This window comes from Chinchilla lanigera, unplaced genomic scaffold (assembly GCF_000276665.1).
Source record: "Chinchilla lanigera isolate Chin_1 unplaced genomic scaffold, ChiLan1.0 scaffold00002, whole genome shotgun sequence".
Lineage (NCBI taxonomy): Eukaryota > Metazoa > Chordata > Mammalia > Rodentia > Chinchillidae > Chinchilla > Chinchilla lanigera.
Genome location: NW_004955403.1, coordinates 43,947,552 through 43,962,971, shown reverse-complemented (window position 1 = coordinate 43,962,971; position 15,420 = coordinate 43,947,552). Strand labels below are relative to the sequence as shown.

The window sequence follows — 15,420 nt, the reverse complement described above, 5'->3', positions numbered from 1 at the left end:
CCGCGCGAGGCTGGCGCGCCGCGAACGGGCGGGCTGCGGGCGGCTGCGGACCGCGGGGAGGCGGAAAGTTTCTCCGCCCGCCTCATCCAGCGAGCCAGCGCCGGAGAACTGCGGGCCCAGCCCGGCCCAGCAGCTCTGCAAAAAGAGAGGATCGCACAGCAAAATAAACAGAAAAAAAAAAAAAAACTAAAACCCAAGCCAGCGGCCAGGCGCTGGGGCCAGGTAAGGTGCGGTGGCCGAGGTCCGCGCTCGGGGAGCTGCGTCCGCGCCCCGCTGGGGCAGAGCTGCGCCCGCGCTGCAGCTTCTTGCGTGCGTCCGCGCGTCCCTCCGTCTTTGTCTGTCGGGGTCCGTGTCTGTCTGGGTGTCTTTGTCTCTGAGTGTGGTTGTCAGGGTCCAACCCTCTGCTGCCACCGTGGGTGCTTCCGATCTGGCCCCAGAGGAGAAGATGGTGCGTCCATCAGTCCGTCTTTGTCTCCGCCTCCGGCAGACAGGGTTTATGCACTCCCAGCCCCGAATCTGATCTCCAGGACCTAAGTGCTGAGTGACATTGGTGTCGGAGGTGAGGCATTGGGAAGCGAGGAAGTGAGGCTGCGGGGGGCCCACGTCCGCGGAGAGAGCTGGGTGGGACAGTTGGGGACCGGCCGCTGAACTTCACGGCCTGGAACTTTGGAGATGGGCTGTGACCGCGCGGGTGGCTTGGACCCGGTTAGAGGCTTGGCGTGCTTCCCTAAAGGAATAAGTCACATGGAGTTGAGGTCGACAGAGAGCAAGAGGATGAGCCAGGATGTATTAAGGGACCTCCTGGAGCTGTAGGTCTCCAGGGTCAGTGCTGGATGGAACGCAGGAACTCCTTTCCCTCACCGCGCAGGCAGCCAGGCCCCCTGCCCCCTTCCAGCTCCGCTGCTACCGGCTTAATTCCCTGCAGCACAACTGGGCAGTAACAGGCACCGAAGCTCCAAGGGCCAGGGCTTTTCTCTTTCCTGCTCCAAGTGGAAAGGCTTGAATGGTGGAGCCTATGAGTGTTCTGCTCGCCCACGAGCGCCGGGCCCTGGGAAAGTGTTGCGGACTTGATGGCCTCAGACTACCCAGTTTCCCAGGATTAAGGAATGCATGGAGATTGGAGCACCTACCTTTCCTCTCTCAGCCCCTCCCTCTAGTCTCCCAGAGCTGGCAAGCTAGTGCGAAGGCACTGAGTTCTGGACAGCGGGCTTCTCCAGACAGAGTCCTCCCTGGACTGGAAGTGCAGCCTGCTAATTGTGAGGGCCCCAGCAGGAGCCGGCCAGAGATGAGCTGCCGGCTTGGCAATCCTTCCTATGCTTGGAGTAAGAGCTAGAGAGGGTTTGTAACCTGAGCTTCCTTTAAGTTCAAAAACAATTTTCTGCAGGCACGTGGAGGGAAAATGGAGGTGTTTGAAGGATGTGTGCATAAGAGTATTAGAGCTCTCCTTTACAGACAGGAAGTGATTGTGTGCGAGGCTGGAGGAGTCTGTGGGCAGGAGTCTGTGGGCAGGAGTCTGTGGGCAGAGCATGCACGCTAATCAGGTGTGGCCCCACACCTTGTGTTTATCCAGCACCTTTCTTCTGAGCTGGTTCTGCACATCAGAGACGTTATCTCATTTGTTATCTCCTTTGTCCTGACAACATAACTAGCAGGTTGGCATGAGCCACACTTACTTTCTGTGTCTTTAGTGGAGGAGCCGAGACAGCAGAAAGGAAGGGTTTCCCAGAGGTCTCAGGGCTAATGGGAGTGAAGTCAGGTAGGGAGTTCCAGAAAGAGGGCTCAGCTGAGTACAAAGGAGTGTGAAGTGCTCATCCTGCTGGGGGTGAGAGAAAAAAAAAAAAAAAACAGTAGGAAAAGAAGGAAGGGAGCCTATGTGTCAGCAAGGGGGAGACCAGACGTCTGCTCTTGATCAGGGAAGTTAGTTAGCATTTACAGCAGTTGCCGTGCACTTGGTGAGGTAAGCTGCTGCAGCACTTAGGCTTGTGCACTCCTGTGTCTGTAGGCGGTGCCCTGTCTGTGTGTGGCTGAGTAGATGGTGCCAGGGGCTGCCATCAAAGGAGGGTGCTGGGTACTGTGTTGCTGGGGGGTGCCAGTGCTTTGCAGGTGGGTGATGGCAAGATTTACCATGTACTGTGGAGAAGACAAGGGTCTGCATGTTTGGATGAAGAGACAGATGGGCTCCTGCGGGATAAAAATGGCTTTCTAGTCCTGAGAACTTCTTGATATGCTTTTGCGCTTTTCAACACTCATTTAATACATTTTCATTGGTGTCTACAGAATGCAAGGCTCTGGGCTAAAGAGTGAGGCTACAAAGATGACTAAGGTGCTGACCAAGAAAGAACCTGTGGTTAAGCAGCTTGTAGACGAAGTGATGGAAAATATTGCAGTGAGATTTAATACTATCCAGTAAGTACACTGAGTGCCTAGTACTTTTATTCATTGTCTCCTTTAATTCTCACTGCAGCCCTGCAGGCCATGTATGATTAACAAAGAGAATTAAATGACTTAGGCTGGATGATAAAGGGGCAGGGATTTGAACTCAGGGCACTAAGACATCAGACCCTGGCTCCTTCCAAATTCCCCTGCTTCCTCTGAACATAGAAACGCATTATTCCTCCTGTGTAGAATATCCTTGCCCAACCATGTGCACTTATGTTTTTTTGTGTGTGTGTGTGCACTTATGTTTTAACCATAGAGATCAACTCCAAGCTTCCTCCATCCTTTCCTTAGTAGGATCCAGGTACCTTCCTCTGAGTTCCTAGCACCATTCCTCCCTGTTGCTGGCTTTTCCTAAGCTGCAGAATTCCTAGAGATGAGATGGTGCCATGAATTCCTAGCTCAGAATACAGTGTCTGGCTACCCTGAGCAGGCCTTGCATGATGGGAAAGAGGAGGGCTGTCCCAAACCCTTGGGGGACAGTACTGTTCCCGGTGTGACTTCTGGCTGGGCACACTTTACCGGTGTGGCCTCTCACTTCCTGTCCCCTGTCATAGGCCCTTTGCTTAGACAGGGCTGCTGTGGGCCCAGCCCAGCCCCCAGCAGTTCTGGAGCCTGAGGGAACTTAGCCCCTGCCCTCCCGCTCCAGTGCACCCACCCACAAGTATAGTTACAGAAGGGGAAGGTGCGAGACGTGATTTATACCTGGGGTTTTTAATTGCGCACTCAGAACCTCAGGGGCAGATGGTTCCAGGGCAATGATGAGGTGTTTCTGGGGTTTTGCCAACAAAGAAGTATCCAACTGCTTGGGGGAATCTAGGCGATTTACATTTTTGCTCTTTGAGGTTGCTTTTGAATGGATCTTTGTGCACTGCAGTTTGGCCGCTCCGCTGAGTGGGGAGCATGAATTGCTACCATGTTAGGGGAAGTAGTGTGGCCAGGGTTCCTCCAAGGCTACACACTCTGGTGTTCTTTCTTCTCTTGTCTTTGCCTCATCTCATCATCTCCCATAGTGCAGTGGTCACGAGTGCTCTCAGAAGTCCATGGTAATTGTAGTTTTCCTCTCAAAGATCATTATTCAGGTGTGAAAAGCTCTGCATTTCACTATTCATTAAAGGTCTTCTCCACCTGAGGTGTCAGGGAGATGGGTGATTTTTACAGAAAGCTGAATAATGCTTTGAGGTTAAATTTGGGATGCTAATTGGAAAAGAAGGGCCAGCAAGCATGAATCAGTGGCAAGTCTCTTGTCGTACTAACTTTGGATGAGACCGAGACGCTGCCCAGCAAGGCAGGGGGTGGGTTGGTTGTGTGCTGAATCTGGAAGTGGAACCTGAGGAGAGTGTAGAGTGGGTGGAGCAAACGCCAAGGTCAGGCTCCGAAGATGCCAGTGAGAGCTGGGGGATGGGCCTTTCTCTTCCAAGGGGAACCCTAGGGAGAGTCTGTCACCTCCCTTCACAAGAGCTGGTGAATGACAAGTGGGAGGTAACTCACCTGTCACCACTGTGCTGCCAGCCCAGCCCAGCCCAGCCCAGCATGTAGAGATTGCCCCATAGAACTCCTGCTCCAAGGGGTTCAGGAGTGGGCAGAGACATGGTAGCTAAGCTCAAGCATGGCCAGGCTGGGCTCACAGGCTGTTTGCCAAAGGCATTTCTGTGTTGCTGCCTGGAGCGTGTGTGTGTGTGTGTGTGTGTGTGTGTGTGTGTGTGTGTGTGTACAGGTGGTTGAACCCAGGGGATTTCACACTAACCTACATTCCCCCATAATTTTTTTTTTTTTTTTAAATTTTAGACCCAGTCTTGCCAAGTCACTAAGTTGTCAGGCTGGGCTCAAACTGGTGATCTTCCTGCCTCAGCCTTGCAGAATGCTGGGATTACTGGTGTGCACCACCAGGTTGGCTGGAATGTTTTTAGTGGCCCTTTTCATTTACACAGGACTTTACACATTAAAAAGGACTTATCATTATTAATGTGTCACAGTGACTGTGAGAAGACTTTTACCATTTGGCAGATGAAGAAACGCATCAGAGGGGAAAACATTCACCAAGATTGTCATAGGGACCCTGAGGCTTAAATCCAGCTGTCCTGACACCCAGTCACACTATGTCCGCCAAGTCGCATTGATGTTTTTCCTTTTTTGAGGGGTGGTGGTGCTGGAGATTGAACCCGGGCATTCACATACGCTAAGAATGTGCCCTACCACTGAGCTACATCCCCTGCTCTGGGCCTTATTAATTAAACAGGCTGTGTTCACTGAGTTGCTAATGTTTAGAAGAAAGAGTTTTTATTTTAATTATAGGAACTCAGTTACTTTCATAATTATTGTAATTCAAGCATATGGGGACATGAGAATTTTCTTTACTTTTTGTGCCTCCTCTATCCCTAAGCATTTTATATACTAAGTGACAGGTCAGATTGGTATGTGAACAGATGTGATAGGTTTGTGTCTGGTGCCTGGCCCTCTGCAGATCACTAATAGATTTGCCTCCGTATCAGTTAATCACCATGGGAGAAGATCGCTGCCTTTGGGACGGCTGCCAGAGCACGTGCACACTCAGCTCACACCACATTCATTCATCCACTGTCATTGCGTCTCCCTCCCTCTGAGATGTGCTTCCCTGTGATACCCAGCCCTGCGTCGTGTATCACGTCTTCAGAGAGACTCAAGATCTCAGGACGTGGGAGAGCCACACCTCTGTCCACCTGGGCTAGCCTCCGGTGGCGTGGTCATGGTGTGGTCAGGCATCCCCCTCCCCAGCACCACAGAACTCAGTGTCTCCCCGCCCAGAAGTAGCATCTGCCAGAAGGACCAGTCTAGGTGGGATTCCCAGCCACAGGGGCACACAAGAAAGGGGCCACTTAAGGGTCATCTGAAGTGGAGCTGAGATCTGGGGTGGTGGTTGGCTTTCCTCTCAAACCCTGCCCCATCCCTGTGCGTGCGGCTGACCTTGCAAACTTCCAGGTGGCTGAGGCAACCCCTGGCCAAGGGCAGGACTGTGTACTTGGCTCGCTGACCTGCCGGCTTCGGGGGCATCTTCACACTCCTTGCTGCTGCAAAGCCATTTGCTGCTAAATCACCCTCCTCCTGGCACCCTGGTCTGCTAAATTGGTCTCAACTTGCTGTACTTCCACCCACCACCTTAGTCATTATTCGCTGGCAGCATTCAGAGAGTGGGTGTAGAAGCAGCTGAACATTATATTCCTGCTGTAAAGAGAGAGAATTGAGTATAGACATGCAAGGAGCAGGGAGAGAGAAGGAGGTTAGGCGAGAGTGAAGGAGTCAGAGAGACAAGGCTTGGGACTTTGCCAGTGCCTTTGCCAGTGACCCCAGTGACACTGGATGGTGGGGTCTGCTCACCTCTGAGGGGCTGCACATGCCTGACCGGAAGGGAGAGAAGGGTGTCAGCCAGGGAGAGAAGGATCCTGCCCTCTGTGAATGCAAATGCATTGCTCCTTGAATTCTACAGTGCACTTGTCACCCCTGTTGAGGATTTGTTCCCAGGTATTGGGGTTTGGCTTTTTGTCTCTACCATCCCTCCCAGCCGAGACCACAGGCCCCTAAAGAGAAAATGTGTTGTACCTCTGATGCATAGCACCAGGCCTTGGGTGCAGTCCTGGTGCCGCCCTTGCTGGCTATGGCTGATGGCTATAAAGCTCACAGTGGCCCTTCCTGCCCAGCCATCCTTGATTTCCCTGTGCTGCCCAGGGGACATGGAATTTAGAAGCCAGGCACGCAAGAGGAGAACAAATAGAGGAAACTTGCAGGGCTTCGTCTGCCATAACAGGGAGGCAGCTGCGGGCAGGGAAAGGGCTACATACCACAGACAGGCCGTCACAGCCTACTGTCCTGGCCTCCCATTGACCTCCACCCAAGGCGTAGGGCTTTCCCCATGGCGCATCTGATGCCCGGGCCTGGCGCTGAGGCTGACAGGAGGTGGAGAACAAGGCAGGCTCTCATGGCAGTCTTCAGGGACAGCATCAGGCAGAGCAGAGTGACCTTGACGGAAGTTCTGTAAGGCGCTGATAACATTTGTTGGGTCACTCAGGGAGAGTTTGGGAGAGAAACACAGTGCCAACTGAAGCTGGCTTAGAAGCTGGTGTGCTCGCCAGCCCGGGTTCCTTCCCTCCCACCCTTGACTTGAGGACAATAATGAGAAAACCCAGGGAACAGATGCCCCCACACAGTGGGGGAGGCAGGACCAAGAGGGGACCATGCTGTAAGACTGTGGGGGTGGGGGCAGAATGCCTTTGACCTCCTGCTAGTCCTTGGAGGGCACCCCAATGCCTAGTGTCTGCAGGATGTCTGAGCTGTGTCACCCTCTGAGCAGCCAGGTCACGCGCAGCAGCATTTCAGAGGACAAGTTGAGCTCTCAGGACAGCTCCTCTTATTTATTGCAACCTTTAAATGCTTGGTTTCCCCTGCTCCCCCTGGAAAGATATCCCAGCAGTGCCGGAGGGAGGGAGAGCGGGCTGGACTGCGCTCAGGCCTTGAGGAGACAACACCCCCACCCCCAGCTGATCAGTTTCCCCCAGCCTCAAGCCTCGGCGGCGCCAGCAGACAAACCGCACTGCAGCCAGGTGGGGAAAACAAGAGAAGCCCTGCAAGCCTCCCCCACCTCCACCTGCGCTGTAAGGGGAGCTGGCCACTGAAGGAGGCTGGGAAGGAGTCTCCAGCTGCTTCAAGTCGTTGCCCTTGCCAGGCCTGCAGCTGCCCCTGCTCAAAGGCTCCGCAGCCCCAGCCGGCGGGTGGCTGATGGGGCAGGTGTGGGCAGGATGCCTGGCTGTTCCTGAGACTACATTTTCTTATCTGCCAGGCTTTTTCAGCTTCTCTGGGCCCTCTAGCAGTACCTGCAGACAACTGCTGACTTAGAAACTTTCTCTTCATGATGGAGTTACTTGGGTACAAGAGCTGGAGTCTAAGGTTCAAAGCTGCGGTTCCAAGATTTATCAGGGAGCTAGAGCCTGTGTTGAAGAAATGTCAGCATGCATAGAAACACGAACTTCAGGGTTGAAAGGCTCCTTGCCTGCAGTTCTATTCACACCACTCCTTGTCTCTCCTCGTCCATAAAAATTTCTTCCTCAAGTTGTTGTCTTCTCTCTCCTCACCTCTAAGGAGCCTCATTTTGAACCCCAGAGCGACAGTTCTTTCTATTTTAGTTCCACTCTTCAAATCACAGAATGCTGGGTTTGGTGCCGCGCCCCGTACTAGAATGGGAGAAGCATGCACACAGGTCAGCCGCAAGGAGTCACTGGTCTGGTATTGCGGATGAGACAAATTCATTTGAAAAAAATCATTATGAGAAACACAATTAGTTACAGCTTTCCCAGCAAACGTAAAGCTTGAGCATATCCCTGAGGGCTACTGTGATTTTCTCACAGATGGAGTGGAGGGGTGGCAAGGTGGAGGACTCCAGGGAAGGGAGGTAGCCGGAGGAGGACCTCGCCTCCCAGATGGGGAGGGAGACAGCGGAGGTGCAGAGAGCAGACCTCAGCTGAAGGAAGTTAATCTGGCAATGGTGCACAGAATAGACCTGAGGCTGGGGAGATGTCTTCTAGAAATGACCTGACTTAATAGAATGCTTTTCTATCTCCAGTTGATAGCACATCCCAGAGATGCTGTGTAGCCTGGAAATATTTGGTGGCTTGGGGCTTCTAGGAGTGGGAAGTTCCAGGTCCAATCAGGGTGCTGGGTCCAGGACTTATTTCTATAACAGGGTGGATGAATCGTCGCTCCCTGCTTTGGACTTGTGAGAAATCACAGCAGGGTGCATTCCCCACCCCAACAGACGGGGACAGAGAGGGGAAGGCACTTGCCCGCAGTACCACATCTGGTGAGTGGCAGAGCTGAGGACAAGAGTTACTGCTGCAGGGCCGGGTCCAGTACCCCACTGGCAATTTGCACTAGGACTGAAGAGCCAGGAGATGTCATGAAGTCCTCGGTCCTTGAGTGTTAGGCAGGTTTGCTCTGGGGACACAGGAGGATGCCTCACTAGTGAGATGTCACCAGCCCTTGTAGATTTTTCTCCCCACCCAAGTCAGGAGAGTCCCGGACCCCAGTGACAGCTGGTCCCCTCTGTCTCCAGTTCCCTCTCCTTGTTTCCCTGGGTGTGGAGACATCTCTTTCCTTCCGTTCCTCTGCTTTTTCTATCCTTCTAAGTGTTCTGAGATGTACCCAGATCATGTGACAGAAAGGGCTTACTGTGCCAGTCACAGTTGCTACCAGTTGGTACTTTTCAAAAATGGAAAAAGTTCTCTGTCTCTGTCTCATATATGCACAGCTTAAGTGAAACCCAAACAAAACAGGGGGGTTGGGGTGCCAGTTGGCTGTGCCCAGCCCCCAGCCACACGCACCGGGAGGGATCCCCAGACAGGAGGCAGATGCACGTCCCTGTGCTGAGCAGGATATCAGTGCCAGGGTTTCAGAAGAGCAAGGCGGCAGAGCGCGGTGCCAGAGCCACCTCCCTCCTCTGTCTGCTACCTGCTACCTGCTCAGGAGTCCTCAACCCATGCGTGCTGCCGTGGTCTCCAGGACAGCAACCTGCTTCCAAGGTAGAGAGAAGTTCAAGGGCCAGCATGGGGAGAGTGTGCAGGAGTTTGGGAGTAGACAATGGAAAAAACATGATTTTTGGAATCAGATGCCCCCAGCTGGGATCCTAGCTCTGACGCCTTTTGATTGTGTGATACTGGACAAGTCGCTTGTCCTTTCTAAACCTTGGGGTTTTTTTAATCTGCAAAATGTATTATGTCTCATGTAGCACTTTTGATTTGTTTGAGACAGGATCTCATTATGTCATTCAGGCTGCCTTGAACTCACTACCCTCAGCTGGCCTTGAACTTGCAGCAGTCCTCCTGCCTCAGCCTCCCAAGTGCCTGAGATAACAGGCATGCGACACCACACCAGCTCAGATAGCAGTTTTGTGGAAATGACATTTGCCAATGTAAGTGAAATCACATGAGGCTAAAGTGTCTCTGCAGGAGGCCGTGGGCCCAGGCCCATGTCTGTGGGACAAGGAGGGACGACTTTAGGGTCAGGCAGTGCTGCCTCTGACAACTCAGTTTTTATCAGCTTACTGTGGCAAAGTGAGGTGGTTGTGAGTGAAACAGTATGGAGGGGAAGCCTTTCCACCATTGATCCTCTGGGTCTCCATTTAGATCGTCAATTTGACTCAGTTAAAATAGACATAGGACAGGGCATGAGACATCACAGACTGCCTCTCAGATCAGCCTGCGCCAATGCGCGCCAGGAGGGGGCTGGGGACCGTGCAGCCAGCTGTGCTTCAGAAAGACATGGATGCCATTGGCAGCTAGCTTGGGGACCGACATAGCGGAGGAGGAAGATTTCTGGGCACTGGGCAGAGGGGGTTCAGTCCCTGCTTCTTTCTTCCTTCCTCCTGCCACCTGCCTCCAAGCCAAGGTCTTTTCCAGCTGGACCGCTTCCTGGATTACGTAGCACCTAAAACAGGAAAGGGAGAGAAAGGAAAACAAATAAAGTGAAAGCGCTCCTCTGTGTGCTCAGCTTACTGACGGGGGCTGCGCAGATGTGAGGGCGCGCGCTGCGGTCTCAACAGGAAGCACAGTACACCGGCACGTGGAGGGTCGGATTCTGCGCTGGAACCTGGAGAAACCTTTATTCTGCTAAGTGACACTATAAACAAGGTGGGATGGCCTGGGTGGGCCCAGGAGCCAAGCTGCTCCTCCTGGGGATGCACATTTCTAGCGGGGGACACATGGGAATCTTCCCATGTAAAGAGCAGGCACCTTCTAGGAGTGAATCCATGTTCATTGTCTTCCTTCTTTTTTTATTTTTTGGAAGGGGTTGACTTTAGTACTGGGGATTGAACCCAGGGCCTTTAAACTGAGATACATCCTTAGTCCTTTTTATAATGTTTTATTTTGATACAGAATCTTATTAAGTCTCTGAGTTGCCCGGGCTGGGCTCAAACTTGCAATCTTCCTGCCTCAGGCTCCCAGAGTGCTGGGATTACAGGCCTGTGCCGCCGTGCCTGCTTTTGCCTTTTGTGTTTTCCCCCAGTGGAGGAAAGTTCTCCCTGCTGTGGTGTGGCTCAGAGGGTTGAGGTGACGTTTTTGTGGACACATGGCTGTTAGGTGCGCAGTGTGACCCTGACTTTCGAACCTGTGTGTCAGCGTGCATTCGGTGGTTGCTTCGTTCTAACCCATTGGCATCTACAGGGGAGAGGGCAGTGGCTGTACCCCCCTGGGCTCAGTTGGAGACACTATGATCTGTGTGCCAGCTCACTGCAGATCTGGCTGATTCTAGGACCTGGTATGATCCAACCGGGTCTCTCACAGGTGTCCAGAAACAAAGGAAGCCGTTGGTACTTCCCTCCGGGCACTCTCAGCCCTGCCCCTTCAATTACGCTTCATGAGAACCTCCCACCTGTGGGATCCCGACAGTTCAAAGGGCTGCCCTTGCACAGTCCTGGGCAGCTATTAAACTCCCACCAGACCTTGCCACAGAGAATCCTAAGCTGATGAAAGATGGGGGAACCTGTTAACCATCGGGCAGCCTAGAATTAGGCCTCACTCTCATGAGTGTAAGATGCTCTTAGGGAAAAGTGATGTGCTACGCTGAGGCCCTGGTTTGAGGTGTCTCCACCCAGAAAGGCCCCAGGGAAGTGCCGCCCGGGACTCAGAGAACCCACAGCCCTGCCCCTTTCCCTGTCCTAGCTCTATGGCCTGGCCTCAGAGCAGGTTAGGGATGAGGGACCAGGAGGCAGAGGGGAGGATCTGCTTTAATTGTAGTGTCCTTCCAGGGCTTGCTCTGACCTGAGTTTCCAGGGTAGTCCGGACAGGACTCTTGGGACAGACAGAGTGACAGTGCCTACCAATGATCTGCTTGACACCTTTCTCCCTGAGAAGGGTCTTAGGAGCCCTGCCTTGGTGGGAAATTTGCTTCTACCCTGCATGACAGAAGGTGCCCCAAAAGGTGGAGTCTGGTTCCTAAAGGTGGTGACTGCACGTTCCTCTTGCCAGAAGATCAAGGTGTTCATTGTGTACCAGACCAAAATCACTACCTGCAAAGTTGCACCTGACCTTCCTTCCTCTTCCCCTTCATTCTTCTCCCCTTCCTCCCATAAGGGGGACTGAAGCCAGGGAGCACTGAGATCCCTTTATATTTTGAGATGGGATCTCCTTGATCAGTGAAGGCTGGCATCACGCTTGCCATCTTCCTGCCTCAGCCTTCCAAGTAGCTAGGATTATAGCTGTACACCATTGCACTTGGCCCTGAGCTGCTAACTCCTTGCTCACTCTTCCTGGCCTGAGCCGTGTTGGTGAGAAGAGACCCTGGCTTCCTTCACTGTACCTACCATCCTTCCTCCTGGTCTACGACCCAGATGAAAAGATGCCACCCCACAGGCTCTTAGGCTTTCTCAAGAGTGTGTGGATTGGGCATCATCCTGGGGACTAGGGACAGGACCAGGGCCAATCCCCTGAATACTGTGGCCAGGAGAGTGTCAGCCACTGGCCAAGATGGTGTCAGCCAGAGTCAACATAAGTGCTACTGGGGACAGCTGGAAGCCCCATCGCATCCACACGCTGAGGCTGGGCTGCTGCTACCCGGCAGAGACACAGAAACAAAGAGGAGAGGAAAGTGGAGGTGGCTCCAGCCCCCCATTCCTCCCAGGAGGCAGGCTGTGGGTTCGTGTGTGTGGGAGGTGTCCAGGGACACCACAGTGAACCTGACAGCCCCACACCCTGTCCTCGGGGAGTTTGCAATCCATTGTTACATCGGTGATTCTTGAGGCATCAGAGGAGCAATTCCTGCAAACAATTGATCCTAATCTTGCAGACGCCTGTACTTTTGATGCTAATCTTTTTTAGTCTAATCTCTCAAGGCCCCAAATAGAAATGTTCTCAAATGGAAATGTTCTCTGTTCTTTAGATCAGGAAAGACAAGAAATAGAGCCCAGGGCCCTGTGAACCTGTGAAGCTGGAGAAAAATACATCAAGACTTTGAGCCCCAGCAATCCCACTCTGTCCTGAGTCACCATGTCCCATATGTTAAAAAAAAAAAACACCAACAAAAATGCCACGCAGTGAGCTCTAAATTATACCCTGGTTCCTTTACAAGTGAGATTTCACTCAGTGCTTATCAAAGCCCTGTGCTGGAGAGCCACTGAGCTCCAGCTTACAGGCAAAGAAGGAAGCTTGGAGAGTCCCCCTGCCAAGGCTAAGGCGGGGTATGGGGTGACACTCAGCCCCAGAGTGGAGGGTGGAGGGAAGGGCACAGAGGGCAGGGGCCAGCTGGGGGGCCCTGGCCCCTGAAGCCAGTGTGCACTGAGTGTCACTGGGGGCTGCTGACCACAGCCTGAGCTCAAAGCCAGGGCACTGCCGTTGCTGGGGTAACACCCGCGTCTCCTCAGGCTGGGGCTAGGCTGGCCCAGGTCACGCGTGCCCTGTTTAGTCCCAGGTCTAGGGTACAGGAGATGCTTGGAGAAGGCAGCCTCAGAGAGAGCCCTGTCCCCCTGCTGGGCACCATGGACACATCCTGCTGCTGCCGCTGGGGCATCGCCTCTGGCCAGGGGCCTTCCCGACCCCTGCCTGGTCTGTGGGAGGTGGCCATCTGCTTTCCAGAGAAGCCTCCTGATAGCAGCCAGCTGCTGGTCCTTTAGCAGGTGGCAGCAGTGGGGATATGAGCAGCCACTGTGGGGGGAAGCAGGGGACAGTCGCAGCAGCCCTGCTCAGCCAGCTCAGCCGAGGGCCAGCCCAGGCTGGAACGGAGAGGAGGAGGGTGCTGGGGGCCGAGCTGATGCCCCAGTCTGTGTCCTCACCCTGCTTGTACCACACACTGCAAGACTGGCCTGAGAGAGGAAGTTGCCCCACGCTGCGCCGGTCTCTGCCTCTCTCTTCTCCCTTTGCACCATGTTCTGGGAATGTGGCTGAAGCCACTTGGCCACCTGGCCACCCGGCCACCCCTGCCCTGCAGACGGCACCAGCTCTGCCAAGAGGGAGATGAGACAGAGTGTGGGCCAGGGCACAGAGGAAGGCAGCCCCAGGCCCTGGGTACCAGCCCCGGCTCCACTGGGAAGAAGAGACCAGGCAAGAAGGAGATTGCGTTTCTGTCCCCAAGGAGCCTGCAAGCCCCTCATAGGAGCTGAACCCCTGAAAGAACGAGCAGCTCTCTACCAAAGGTGAGGCCATGGGACTTAGGAACTCACACAGCAGGGCCCTGAATCCTGGCTCTGCTGCTGTCCCTGTGTGACACAGGGCGCATCCTTGCAATCCTTTCAGAGATGCCTTTCCTCAGTAGCAAAGTAGGAAGAAAGAATTCCCTTATAGGCTTAGTTTGAGAATTTTTTAAAAAATAAAGTATTATATATACATAGAATGCACACAGATCATGGATGTACACAAATTTTTATTTTTCCTAAAGTACATAGACATGGGAGGCATATGTTTGTAATCTCAGCACTCAAGGGGGTGAGGCAGGTGGACTGCCAGGAGTGCGGGCCAGCCTGGGCTACAGAGTGAGCTCAAGGCATGAACTGCCTCGGAAGACCCTGCCTCGTTAAAACCAAAGAGAGAGCTTTAAAAGAACCTCAGAAACCCGTTACCATCCTGACACTGTATTTCTTACATCTTTTTTTTTTCTTTTGGTACTGGGGATTGAACCAGGACCTTCACCCTCAGCCCTCTTTTTATTTTTACTTTTTTTTTTAATCTTGAGACAGGGCATCACCAATGGTGCCCATGCTGGGCTTGAACTTGCTATCTTCCTGCCTCAGCCTCCCAGAGTGCTGGCTTTATAGGCGTGCACCAACATGCCTGGCTCTTTTTAAACGCTTTTCAGGGAATCACGCAGTGACTCCTTCGTGAATCACTCACGTTGTGTAGGACTCCCTCCACTATTCTCATTGTTCTGTAGTGTTCTCTGCGGAATACCCCAGCTCATTTATCTTGCCATCAGTAGGCATTGAGGTTTCCCGACAGTTCTAATTTGGTGCCTTTTTTTTTTTTTTTTTGATACCAGAAATCAAAATGCTCAGGGCCGTGTACTTACCAGGCAAGTGCTGTGCCACTGAGCTATATCCCCAACTCAGCACCTTTTCTTATATAGTGTGAGAAACTTCTTGGCATGGGACACCTGGATGTGCCAGGTACACCACATGCTCAGCCTGCCCAGAGCCCACCAACGCTCCCCAGGGGGGCTGAGCCTGTGGGGGTGGGGCACTACCTGTTTTCCATCCTTGTCAACATGTCACACGATCAGGCTTCTTCATGTGGCCATTCCAATGGTTACCTAAGGGTATTCATGGTCTCAGTTTATACCTTCCTGGTGCCTAATCATGTTGAGAACCTTTTTAGACCTTCCTTAGCTATTGCATAGCCTGTTTTATGAAGTGCCTGTTCAGATCTTTCGCTCATTTTGAATTTGAGGACTGTCTTTTTATTGGAGATTTATGAGGTCTTTTTTACACCCTAACATGTCAGATGTGTGTATGTAAATTTCTGCCCCCACTTGTGGCTTGCCTTTTCACTGTCAGTGGAGACCTTTGAGGAGAAATGCTTAATTTATCAACAATTTCCTTGTATGTTTACTACTTTTTATGTCATTGCTAAGAAATGTGGCCCATGCAAAGGTCAAGAAAATATACCCTTACATTCTCTTGTAGGAGACTTAGTATTTTACCTTTTGCATTTACACCTACAGCCCATCTGAAATTACTTATGTGTAATAGAGAGTAGGAGTCAGGATGTATTTCTCTAAATTGATATTAGTCGATCCCACAGCAATCATTTTCTCACTGTTTTGCACTATTCCTTGTCATAAATCAAATGTCCATCTGTGTCAAGTGACCATCTATGGATAGACCTGTTTCTGGATTTTATTCTGTCCCATTGGTCAGTTCATCAACCTTTCTGTCAACAGCACATTATGATTACTTCATAATAAGTCTTGATCTCTGGGAACCAACACCCTCCACTTGCTCTTTATCAAAATGGATTTGGCTCACAGCACTTTAAT

At 52.4% G+C, this 15,420-nt stretch overlaps 1 protein-coding gene across 4 annotated transcripts in view; it reads left to right on the top strand.

Moving 5' to 3' along the window:
• Positions 1-6: 6 nt before the first annotated feature.
• Positions 7-15,420, top strand: part of Lzts1 (leucine zipper, putative tumor suppressor 1) — a 53,244-nt gene continuing 37,830 nt past the window's right edge. For 2 of the 4 annotated variants that reach the window (XM_005373630.2, XM_013513647.1), the window contains exon 1: positions 7-222. The gene's annotated coding sequence lies outside the window, so the exon portion shown is untranslated. Of the gene's footprint in view, positions 223-487; positions 560-2,277; positions 2,407-15,420 lie in introns of all 4 variants that reach the window. The other 2 variants (XM_005373632.2, XM_005373629.2) reach the window with 2 other exon arrangements.